The 11,656-nt window shown below is 58.3% G+C and overlaps 1 long non-coding RNA gene across 1 annotated transcript; it reads right to left on the reverse strand.

Annotated features, from left to right (window-relative positions):
• Positions 1–1,336: 1,336 nt before the first annotated feature.
• LOC307182179 lies at positions 1,337–10,402 on the reverse strand. Its single transcript, XR_013827140.1, has 4 exons — positions 10,382–10,402; positions 8,524–8,651; positions 5,971–6,177; positions 1,337–2,335 (listed from the first exon to the last, which is right to left on the reverse strand). It is a non-coding gene; the product is annotated as an uncharacterized lncRNA (long non-coding RNA).
• Positions 10,403–11,656: the final 1,254 nt, after the last annotated feature.

Genomic DNA, 11,656 nt, shown 5'->3' on the forward strand with positions numbered 1-11,656 from the left:
ATCCTGCTGTCAGGACCCACTGAGAGCCCCACGGGCCTGATGCCTGGTGCTGCCTGCTGTTCCCGGCACTGCCATCACCCCTAGCTACTGGACTGTGCTCACCCACTGAGCCCCACTGAAGGATGCAGGTGAGTGTGGGGAAGCTGGGCATGGCAGTCCCTGGGGCCTGGGCCGAAGCCTGACTGCCCTTTTCCTGGCAGGTGCTCTGACGGGGCCCCTGAGGGAAGCTGGGAGTGGTCAGAGAAGAACCTGCGGGTGTGGCTGGCAGAGAGCAGGTAGCAGCGGGCTGAGCTGGCTGGCCGCCTGCGGGCAGCCCTGGAGGCCCTGTCTGAGCAAGCACAGGTGCTGCAGAAGCAGGGATGCAGGCTGGGACTCGGCAGGACCCAGTGTGAGCTGCTGGCTCCGAAGCAGAAAGTGAGGCTCTGGTCCTCTCCCCGTGAGTCCCCAACAGGGCTACCATGTTGAAAGTGTCATCTCTGTGAATGGCACCCCCTGGAGGTGTGCAGTGCATTGCCTGGTGTGGCTGGGAGCAGTGGATAGAGGCAAAGGAAGGACCAGGGAACCTCTGCCCTTCCCCTCCCAGGTAGAATAAGAGGGAAGGAGGTGGCTGGTTTTAGCTCAGTGGACAGAGGAGTTTCCTCAGAAGCCCAATCACCCCTGGTGAAGCTTCAGTCCCCAGGGAGGGAGGGAGGGTGATGCACACTGAGGCTTCTAGGGGAGGTACCCAGCATCCCTGCCGCATGTGAGAGTGTGGACAGTGCCACCCTGTGATGGCCTAGATACCTAAGCCTTTATGTGACCTGGTGGTCTCAGCCCACAGCTGACCCTCCTAGAGCCACTGCTCCCTACCAGCCAGGGAGGACCCCGGGAACCCAGTTGACATGCCTGCCCACTCTCCAGCATTCCACAGCAGCAGCCCCTGTACTCTTTTTTTTTGTTTGTTTTTTTAAAATATATTTATTTATTTTTGGCTGTGTTGGGTCATCGTTGCCACCGGCGGGCTTTCTCTAGTTGCGGCGAGCAGGGGCTACTCTTCGTTGCAGTGCGCCGACTTCTCACTGTGGTGGCTTCTCTTGCTGCAGAGCATGGGCTCTAGGCACACGGGCTTCAGTAGTTGTGGCGCATGGGCTTAGTTACTCCACGACATGTGGAATCTTCCCAGACCAGGGCTTGAACCTGTGTCCCCTGCATTGGCAGGAGGATTCTTAACCACTGCGCCACCAGGGAAGTCCCAGCCCCTGTACTCTTGCTGGAGCTCCAAAGCCATCAGGAGCTGGGCTGGAGAAGGTGATGTGTCTTGTGTCCAGCTGGAGGTGGAGGGTTTTACATCTAGAGCCAGTAGTGATAATAGCTGTGCAGCTCCAGGTCCATGCTGGGCCCCCAGCTGGGCTTATCACAGCTGGTGGAGCAGGCAGGGGCTTGTGGAGTGAGCCTGCTTTATCAGGGGCTGCAGACGCTGCCCTGCGGGGGGTGGGGGATGTGTGTCGTGAGGCTGGGCCAGCCCTCTCCAGGGGCTTGTGCTACCTTCAGCCCTCCCCCCAGCAGGTGAAATGCTCTGTGGCCCACCTGGAGCAGGAGAGGCTGTGGGGTTCCCAGAGACAGGAGGAGTGGAGGAGGCCAGACCAGGACGCAGAAGACAAGTGAGGGTGCTTAGAGATGGGGGAGGGGCAGAGTGGCAGAGGACGGGCAGACAGTCCCTTCTGCCCCCATGATCCTGCTACTTACTGCAGACAGAAGTGGAAAAGGCCCAGCAGTGTTTGGACCAGATGGGCCGACAGCCTCTTGGCCCAGAGCTCAGCCTGGGGCCCCCTGAGGTAGGGATGACCAGAGCCCCCCATCCACGTGGGTGCATGACAGGGCCCTGAACACTGGCCCTCCTGCGCATTCGGCCCTCCCTACACTTCACTCCCAGGTCTTCATTCTTGGAGCAGTAGCTGGGGAAGGAGGCCAGTGCAGGGGCTTCTGTTCCGCCCAAGAGGGACGCCCCTCTCCCAAACATTTGGGAAGACCCTGCGATCATCCAGCTGACTCCTCTCACGGTTCAGATGGGAAAACAGTCCAGATGGTTAGGGAAAAGCTTGTTCAGGGTCATAACAGTGTGGTCTGAAGATTAGGAGGAGCCCCCTAGACTGAGTGTACCTGCAGGAGATGCTGGTGCCAGGCCTGCAAGGCCAGGAGCAGAGTTGGGATGGCAACAGGGCCCAGGCACTTCAGGGCCCAGATGGATTCTCGATGGCGGTAGCTGAGACCCCTGCACAGGCTCAGGATACAACCTTCCTGCAGGAACGGCTGCTGATGCTCACCCAGGTGGGTCAAGACAGGGAAATGGTCAGTCCTGCGGGGAACCCAGGGTACCAAATGAGCCAGGCTATGCCCACCTGTGCCAGGGAGCAGAGAAGCAGGGGAACCTGGACCCTGTCCTTGGGGGATTCTGAGGTTGAGTGGCCCTAAGGACACCATGGAAAAGAGAACGACCAGGAGGGACAGCTTGGAGCCGGGCCCCCACACAGCCCAACTCCAGTGAGCACCGTTCACATCCTTGTCCACCAAAACAGCACCCTCTGCTGGTGGGAAGCCAGGGACTGTCCAGCCTCAAATCATTTGGTCCAGAGTTGAAGCCTGGAGTTCTGAGAAGCCTCTGTGGGCTGGGGTGGTCAGAGAAGGGCTCCTGGAAGGGTTGACTCTCAGAGGATGCGGAGGTCAGGAACTCGGCAGGAGGGAGCTGCGTGGGTAAAGGCCCACGGGCTAGCTCAAGCAGACAGATCCCAGCCAGGGGAGGCTGAGCCATGACTCAGGATGGAGCAGGGTCTTCACAGGTGAACAAGAGACTCAGAAGAGCTGGGCCAGAGCCACCAGCAGCTAGGGGCCTGCTTGGAGCAGCTGCGGCAGCTGCAAGGAGAGAAGACGGTGTTGGAGTGCCACGTGCAGGCCCTGGAGGCAGAGCGTGTCTGGCTGCTTGGGGAGAAGTCGGTGCTGCTAGCAGCACTGAGGGCAGCCCTGGGCCAGGAGGCCTGGTAAATGGCTGCTCGGGCCCACCCCTCAGTGCTCAAGCTGGGCTGGGGTGGGGGGGGTCCCTTTCTCACACTGGGTAAGATGGCCTGTGGGCAGGAGGTGGGCCAGCCTCTGTCACAGCCAGTAAAGGAGAGGAGCCCAGAACCCCAATCCCTAAATCATGTGGCCAAGGCCAGACTCCCTTCCCCAGGTATCAACACTCCTGGTTGTCACATTCTGGCTCATTTATGGGAGCATGTGGGAAATATGTCAGCTTCAACAAGTCCTGTCTCCCTGACACATGGCTGAGCCCCTCCTGCTGGCCCAGGGCCAGGCTCAGGGGAGGTGAGATAACCTTGGCTGCTGAGCTCAAGTCAGGATGCTTGGGAGTGGAAGTGCTCAGGACAGAGGGTTTTATGTGTACAGGGAGCCGTGAAGGAGCGTCCTCTCTCCCAGTCCCCATCCCTGCCATCAGGACATAGTGAGGACACCCATGCAACTTGGAAATGAATCATTGAAAATGTACGAAAAAAGGTGTGGGTGACCTGAGGTCCATGCTGTGCCCAGACCACCCCATTTCTAGTAGCACATTCAAGGTCCACGAAGTACCAGTGCCCCTCGGGAAAGAGCTGGAGGAGAAAGAATCACATCCCAGGCTTCATGAGAAGGTGGCTGAGTACTGGAAGGCATGCTGGCACCAGGTAGCAGTTGCTCTGAAATTCAGAGGAAGAACTACAGAGACTTCAGAAGCAGAATGAGGCCTGACCTCCCCAGGTTGGTGCATTCTGTCCACCCCTTTCCTCTCCCTCCCCGTTCTCTTCCCCACCGCCCTGTCCTTCCTCCTGCATGCCAATGAATCTCTTCCCCCTTCTCAGGATGTCCCGGCTTTGTCCTCCACTTCTTTCCCTTCTGCCTCTTCCTCATCATGCTCCGTCATTCTCCATTCATTCATTCAGCATGCGTTTACAAACCACCAGCTACATGTCTGGCCCTCTTCTGTACACAGTAGAACCAAAGTAGGAGCTGACCACTCCCTGTCCCCAAATGCTTCTGGTATTGGGGGTTGGGGGGAGAATCAAGCAGGCAGTTATAATTTAATGTGCCTAATGAGGGGAGAGGCACTATAAAAGCTATGGGCGGGGCGGCAGATAGCAGAGTCCTCCCCAGAGAGGGGGCTTCTGAGCCTCGAAATTTTCGCTGAGGGATGAACAGGCATCTTCAAGGAACAAAAGAAAAAAGGGCATTTCAACAAGAGGGAAGAGCTCATGCAAAGGCCCAGAGAGGAGAGGCATGGAGGCGGGGGTGTTGTGAATAGTCCCTGACCCAAATGAGAAGTGGAGGAGGTGAGGAGTTGCTGTGAAGTGTGGGGGCCACAGCAAGGGCTCGGGGTCCCAGGCCCTGTCCACCCGACTTCACCTCTAGCTCCTCCTGGAGGAGGCCTTCTGCTGGCCAGCACCCTCCCTTAGTCTCCTGGCCAAATGCCTGTGTGCACGGGCAGACAGACAGTTGGACACACACACACACCAAGATATACATCAGACACTCACCCAGAGACATGTGCACATGCTCCCAGATGTGCCCACACAGAGACACAGAGAAATAGATAGACACCGAGGAGATGGCTCAGAGCCACAGTGATGGAGAGCTGTAAGGACCTGGATGGGATCCACGCTGTGCAGCAGGACCCCAACCAGAGGTGATCTGTTGCTATGGCTGGAAGCACAGGGAGAGGGGTCTCAGCAGCAGTGCTTAGCTGGCCCAGGCCTCACAGAAGGTGGAGTTGGTCTAAACTGGTGAACCTCAAACTGGGGTCCAGAGCTGGGCTGAGAGGGCTGTTAGTTCCTCAAGGAAGCAAATTTGCAGTAACAGTCTGCAAATGCACATTTGTACAGAAAATCTCATTTTTTGTCTGTTTCTCAACCCAGACTCTTGAGGGTCGGAGATTGTCTCCCTGGGGCCTGGAGGGACTCTGTTCTTTATGGGGTGTGCAGTGGATCATGTCAGCGAGAAGGTAGGGCACTCAGTGACCAAGGGCCAGGCCCTCTGGTCAGATTCAGGCTCCGGGAAGGCAGGAGGTGGTGCCAGGGGAGCGCTATGCAAACACCGTGCAGTTGGCCCGTAACCAGTGCAGATGTGAGCCCCAGCTCTAGGGTCTCCCAGCTCCGTGCCCCTCAGGGACTGCCCTGCCCTCTCTCCCTCTTTCCAGTCCCTGGGAGCTCCTCCCAGGACTAGGACTCACCTGTGAGTGAATGGGTGCCCCAGGCCCTGTGCTTGTCCAGGAAAGGTGACCTAGAAGTTGGCCCTACATCGTGGGCAGGGGTCCTGTGTAGAGCAGCCAATGGGCCAAACACAGCAGGGAGAGGGGGCAGCAGCTGGATAGGGTCTGATGCTGCATCAACATCTGGCTGCAGGGGACGTGAGGGGCACCCAGGGCCTCCAGCACTCTGCACCTCTAGTCCCATCCCCCACCTCAGGCTCCTTCCACCCTGACCCTCTCTGGGTCTCTACCTCAGTCTTTCTTCCTCTTCAATCCCAGGATTCTGTGGGCTTCACTGTCCCCAAAATAGTGGTTAAAACTGTGGGCTCTGGAGCCTGACCACTGACTCCACATTATACTAGCTGTGTGCCCTTGGGCAAATTACTCCATTTCTCTGGCCCTCATCTGTAAAAACCAAAACAGTAACAGCTTTCCTCCCCCAGCAGCTGGCTGTGAGGGTTAAACTGGACAAGCGTGTAAGAAGCTCAGTGCTGTGCTGGACACGTGGCACGTAGTCATGAAATGTTAGCTGCTATCGTTACACACTTCATGCTGCTGCAGGCCTGGCCGCTTTCAGGCAAAAGTCTCCCTTCTGAATCAGGGTCCCTTTGGGGCCAAAGAGCTGCCATGGGGGTTTGATCTCATTCACCCTCTGTGTTAGTTTGCTAGGGCTGCCATAACCAAGGACCACAAAATGGGGGGCTTAACCAACAGAAACTTACTGTCTCAGAGTTCTGGAGGCTGGAGTCCGAGATCAAGATGTCGGCAGGGTTGGTTCCTTCTGAGGGCTGTGAGAGAGCACCTGTTCCCGCCTCTCCCCCAGCTTCTGGTGGTTGCTGACAGTCTTGGACATTCGCATCACCCCAGTCTCTGCCTTCATATTCACAAAGGACTCTCCCTGTGTGTATGTTTCTGTGTTCAAGTTTCCCCTATTTATAAAGACACCAGTTATACTGAATTAAGGCCCACTCTAATGAGCTCATTTTAAATTTACTTCTGTAAACACCCTGTTTCCAAATAAAGTCCCATTCTGGGGTATGGGAGGTTAGAATGCAAACATACCTTTTTTTGTGGGGGACACAGTTCAATCCACAACACCCTCCAATTTGCTTCCTGCTACCTTCTTGTTGGGTGGGTTGGGTGTGACTTGGGATCTTGGGGACCCAGCTGTTCTTTGTCTTGTTTTTCCCCTCCCTTAATCCCAGGACCCTGGCACAGCTGCAGAGGGGCTGGAGTGTCCATGGGAGGGGCCGCTCAGTGAGCCCCCAGGCACCTCGGGTGAGGGACGTGGACTGGGGTCCAGGCTGGAAATCGGGCTCCTCTCTGCAGGCGGGGCCCTGCCCAGACTCAAGAGCCTGTGTGGGGGTGTCTGTGGGCATGAGAGGATGGGGGTGGGGCTCCCCACAGATGGGGCTGCAATCTGTGCTTCACTGCCTGGCTTTGGCCAGTGACAGGAGCAAGACGCAGGCTCTGGAGAGAAAAAACAACCAGATGACTGCCAGGATCCAGAGGTGGAAGGTGGGAGGAGCTAGGGGCTGCCTGGGGTGGGGGGAGTTGGGGCCCACCTGGGGTCAGGGCCCTCAGAAGCCCTTCCTGATGACCCTAGAGTTTTCCCCAAGCCGGAAACCAGGGACCTAGTGCAAAAAAGTAAGCAGCCCGGGCTCTGTCACAGGCACTAGCCCCTTCCCCTCATGGGGCCTCAGCTTCCCTGTCTGTATAATGGGTCCCAAACTCCATGTCCTGGCCCCTGTAGTACCTGGGGGCTCAGGTCCAGGGTGTGGGGCCTCTGGGGCTAAGGCAGCCCTTCTGTCCACAAATGGATAAGGGCCTCTCACTCCAGTCTGAGCTGGATGCCTGGGGGCAGGAGCAGGACTCAGGGTGCAGCTGGCACTGGAACCTGCAGCGTGAGCTACTAGGGGCAAGGGTTGGTGCCCTCGGGTGGGTGTGGCCCGGGCCTGCCCACACGCCAGGACAGGGACACAAGAACCTGGACAGTCCAGCCGGCTGAGAAGAAAGGCCAGCCGCCCAGGTGTTCCCGAGTTCTAGGCACCCACCCTCTTCCCATAGGTGCGGGCCCCGGCAGAGACCCCAGGCAGGCTGAGTCTGTGCATGCAAGGTGGACTCCACCCCATCCCCAGCCCCCTGTGGAGGTCTGGGCCCAGCTTGGCTTCTCTCTGGGGACCAGACTGGCACTTACTGAGTGGGCACCAGTCAAGCCCACTCCCCTCAGCCTCCAGTCCCATAGTCTGCAGGGGAAGCCACTGTGGAATCCTCCCTGGGCCTCCCAGGCAGCAGGGTTTCCAAGAACACAGAGATGGGGTTGTGGCCAGGTGGCCTTGGACAAACCCTCTGCTGACTCTGGGCTCAGGTCCCCATCTGTGCACTGGGACTGGTGTCGGCAGGACTCAGGAGGGGTTCTTGACCCTCAGTGATACTATGACCCTATTTGGTTTACCCATTAGGTTGCTGTCCCTGGGTCATACTCTCCAGATCTTTAGGGCCTGTGTCCCAGTGGAGTGGCCCACTGTCCTTGGTGGGGCTAATGACATACAGAATGGGATGTGGGCAAGGCCTGCCCCAGGGGCTGCCAGAGCCGAGGCCTGCAGAGAAACCCAAGGAGTGTCCGGGGGGCCCCCCCAGGGGCAGAGGGGAAAGCTTGGGAGCAGGCAGGGGCAGAGTCACTGCAGCCCCACTGGGAGGTGAGAGCTGGCCTGGGTTGGTCCTGGCTGCCCTCCCTCAGGGCTGGGGACAGGGCCTCCCAGGCAGAGGATGCAGCTGTGTGGACCGGGCCCTCTAACACCACGCTGGGTCCTTGTGACCAGGAAACTGAGGCCGAGGCCACCTGGAGAGGTGAAGGTAGGGTGAACTCCGGAGGCGGGGAGGGGAAAGCTTGTTGGAACCAGTGAATCGGGATCAGGATGTCTCCTCCGAGGGCCAAGAGCTGAGCCTAGACCCACTGCAGGCTGGACCCCAGGCTGCCCTGCTCTTGCATGGTCTCGGGGTGGCCCTGGGTGGGGACCAGGCACTCGCTCCTTGGCAGGGTGGGCTCACCAGTCAACACAAAGCAAGTGCATCACGGTCAAGGCTCTGTGGGCCTGGCCTGGTGCACAGGGACCCAGTGCAGGGAGAGAGGGGAGGATCTGGAGACAGAGGGGGATTTGGAGACCGGGGCCTGCCCTCAGGAAGCTCTCAGGCTGGAAGGAATTAGTCATACAGGGAGCACTGAGGGAGTTTCACCCATCAGTATTTTTGGACTCAGGGAAATTTTTAGTCACCTAAAAATTAGGAGGGGAAGAAAGAGGCCATCCTGCTCCTTCCCCCTAGTGCTGTTCCGTCAGCTTCTCCCAGCACCTGATAGTCAGCTGTTCCTTCTCTGGGTCAAGGCGTAGTCCCAGGCAGGCCCCTGTGAGAATGGAGTGGGGTGATGTCCTCGGGGAAGCACCAGATTGAGATAGGAGTCAACGACCGTCCCCCCACCCCCAGTTCCTGCAGACTTCGCTGCAGGAGGTGGGCTCCGAGCTGACCCAGATGCGGCCTAAGCTCGAGAAAGCCTGGGACGTGCTGAAGGCTCACGCCTCAGAGCTGGAGGCTCAGCAGCTGGCCCTGGAGGGTGCCCAGACCAGGGGCTCAGCTCACCCCACCTCTGTGCCGCTGCCAGGCCTGCATGCCCAACGAGGGACCCACAGTCTCCCCTGCCCATTCCTGGTCACACTGTGGCCACTGGCTTTCCCTTCTTCGACTCCTAGTCAAGTCCCTCCCAAGCCCTCACTGCCCCCTTTCCGACAGGGCTGAAGCCCTCGAATGTGCTCACTGCCTCTCCCCACTCCCCCTCAAGGTGGCAGAGAGCTTGCTGAGAAGCTGAGGCTGGAGCAGGAGCTGGTGGGAGAGTGAGGACCATGGGGGGGGGAGGGGCACCTGGATCTGAGGGGCTCTGGGGGAGAAACCCCCCTCCCTCACAGAGATGCTCACCAGGCCCCACAGCTCTTCCCCTGCCCCTGAGAATCTGGGGCAGGTGGCAGGGGGCGTTTGGGGACGCGCTGTTAAGTGAGCCGTCTCATCCCCTCGGGGGATAGTGATGGGCCTGGGGCCTGACGTATAGCCCTGTCTGCCTTCTCTTCTCTGAAGAGGGGAATCTAGGGGAAGAAGCAGGAGGGAGCGTGGCTAGGTGGGTTCTGGGGGCACAGAGAGTCAGGATGTCTGGGTTCCTGGGCCTGGCGTCACAGATTGAAGGAGAGTGGCCTTCAGAGCTGAAAAGTCCTGTGCTCGAGTCAGCTTCTCCACCAACCAACTAGGTGAGTATGAGCAGGTGTGCCTTCTCTAAGCCTCAGTTTCCTCATCTGCAAAATGGGGGCACTACCTCAAAGTGCCTACCTCAAAGGACGATGTGAGGATTACACGAGACGGTGCATGGAGCACAGTGCCTGTTTCCAGTCCCCCTAAGCTTCCTGATACCTGGGGTCCAGTTTGGGTGAGTCAGTATTAAAGCCATAAAACCACAGAGATGTGCCCAAGACCGACTGTGTATGGGGCTTCAGTCACAAAGGCTATCCATTGTTCCACCAACAAGGCATTGCCTACACTTCTTACTAAGCTCAGGAAACAATCTGATACCATGTGCAGCCACCAGTGACAGACAATGCCCACGACCAGGAGCCTGAATACTGTTAGTGCTTGGATTCTATTTCACTCTGACCAAGGGCCTCATCTTTATGACCCTGCGTGGAGGAGCTGGACGGGGTGGGGGATCCTGTCTTTTGCCTCAGCTGCTCTCTGGGGATCCCGAGGGAAGCGGGGCAGATCTGTCAGTGGACCCTCAGGCTGGGAGCTGTGTCCACAGGGAACAGGAGCTGCTGCAGCTCCGAGCATCAAGGGCTCCAGCGCCGGGAGGACAGGAGCCTCCATCCGCCTCTCAACTGAAGGTAGCATTTGGGGATTCTCCAGAGGGACAGGCAGAGTGACCCCTGCCTCCCTGTGGGACCCAGGCCCAGTCTCTCTCTCTGCCTTCGTCTCCCCATCCACAAGTTGGAGGGGGAAACAGAGGCTCGAAGGGTCCCTCCAGCTTGGACCTTTGCTGGTTCTCCTGGATTCCTCAACTGCCCACCCTTCCCCGGCAGAGCTGGAGCTACCGCATACCTGGTACCTGCCCTGCCTCTGCGCCCTCTGTGGGGGTCAGCCTCTGCCTCATCTGCTTCCAGATCGTAGCCACAGCCCTGGAACCAGAGGAAAGGAGCATCTGAGAAGCAGCCAGGGGCAGTGCCCAGGCTGGGGAAGAAAGGTGGCGTGGAGACTGAGGCCCTGAGCCACGAGGGAACAGATTCACAGCCTCGCTCTGCAGCACAAGAGACTGAGGTCAGCCCCTGGCCCAGCCCCAGGGAGCCGGGCAGTCCTGGCACAGAGGGCCTGGATCGATAGGCCTCAGGAAACCAAGTGGGGAAAAAGACTCTTGGGGAGAGGGGAGGCCCCTGTAGCTATGCCTTTAGCCCCCAAGGCCAAAGTCTCTGTCAGACCTATTGTAGGTGGCTGCAGTAAGAGGCTGTCCTTGTCCCCCACCTGCCACGGGGCCTGAAATGCTCACGCCGGCACAGGGTTCCTGACTCTCAGTGGTTGAGGCCACCTGGCTCTTTCCCAGGGGGACCCTGTGGCTCAGAGTAGAGCTGGGCAGGGAGTGGCCAGGTGGGGATGCTGGGCTCCTCGTGGGGCTTGGTTGGCCCACTCATTGCCCCAGTGCCAGCAGAGTGATGGCTGGGACCCTCTGTCTTACTGGTGAAGGCCTTAGGCACTGGGCTTTAGGCTTTTCAAAGTGAGTTTTCATTTACTTGTGCTTCATTCAAATCACTCTACAGTTTCCATTTCACAGACAGGAAACTGCCCAGAGAAGGGCAGTAACTTGCCCTAGGTCACACAGCAAAACAGCAGCTAAGCCCCCTGGTTCCCTAACCTGTCCCAGAAAGGTGGTTTCTCATTTCACACTGCCTATTCTGAGCTTGAGAGCAGGACCATCTTTAATGGCCACAGGCCAGGCCGGCTTAGGGCTGACATCCCCCTCAAGGTCAACTGGCCATTTTTCTTTTTCTGAACTTCCCTCCCCACCCTCCTCTGTGCTTCCTTCCACTACAGAGCTCTGTCAGCTGGGCCACATGCCCCCCAGAACCATCCTCGATGCTGTCACTGAACACTCTCCCCATCTACTGCCTTAAGTGAAGCAGAGTTTTGCAGAGGGGGACTCTGGCAGGGCAATGGGACAGAACATCTTTGGGATTGTTTCTCCAGCATCGTCCTCCACAAAATGTCCTCTGCCCTCCCTGCCATATACAGGCTACTGTGGGGGCTGTCAAGTTCTCAACTGATTGGTCCAGCACTGGGTGCTGAACCCAACTGAACCAATGGTCCCCTTCCTGGGGTCACTGG

The sequence above is a fragment of the Stenella coeruleoalba genome, assembly GCF_951394435.1.
Source record: "Stenella coeruleoalba genome assembly, chromosome: 2".
NCBI classification, from domain to species: Eukaryota; Metazoa; Chordata; class Mammalia; order Artiodactyla; family Delphinidae; genus Stenella; species Stenella coeruleoalba.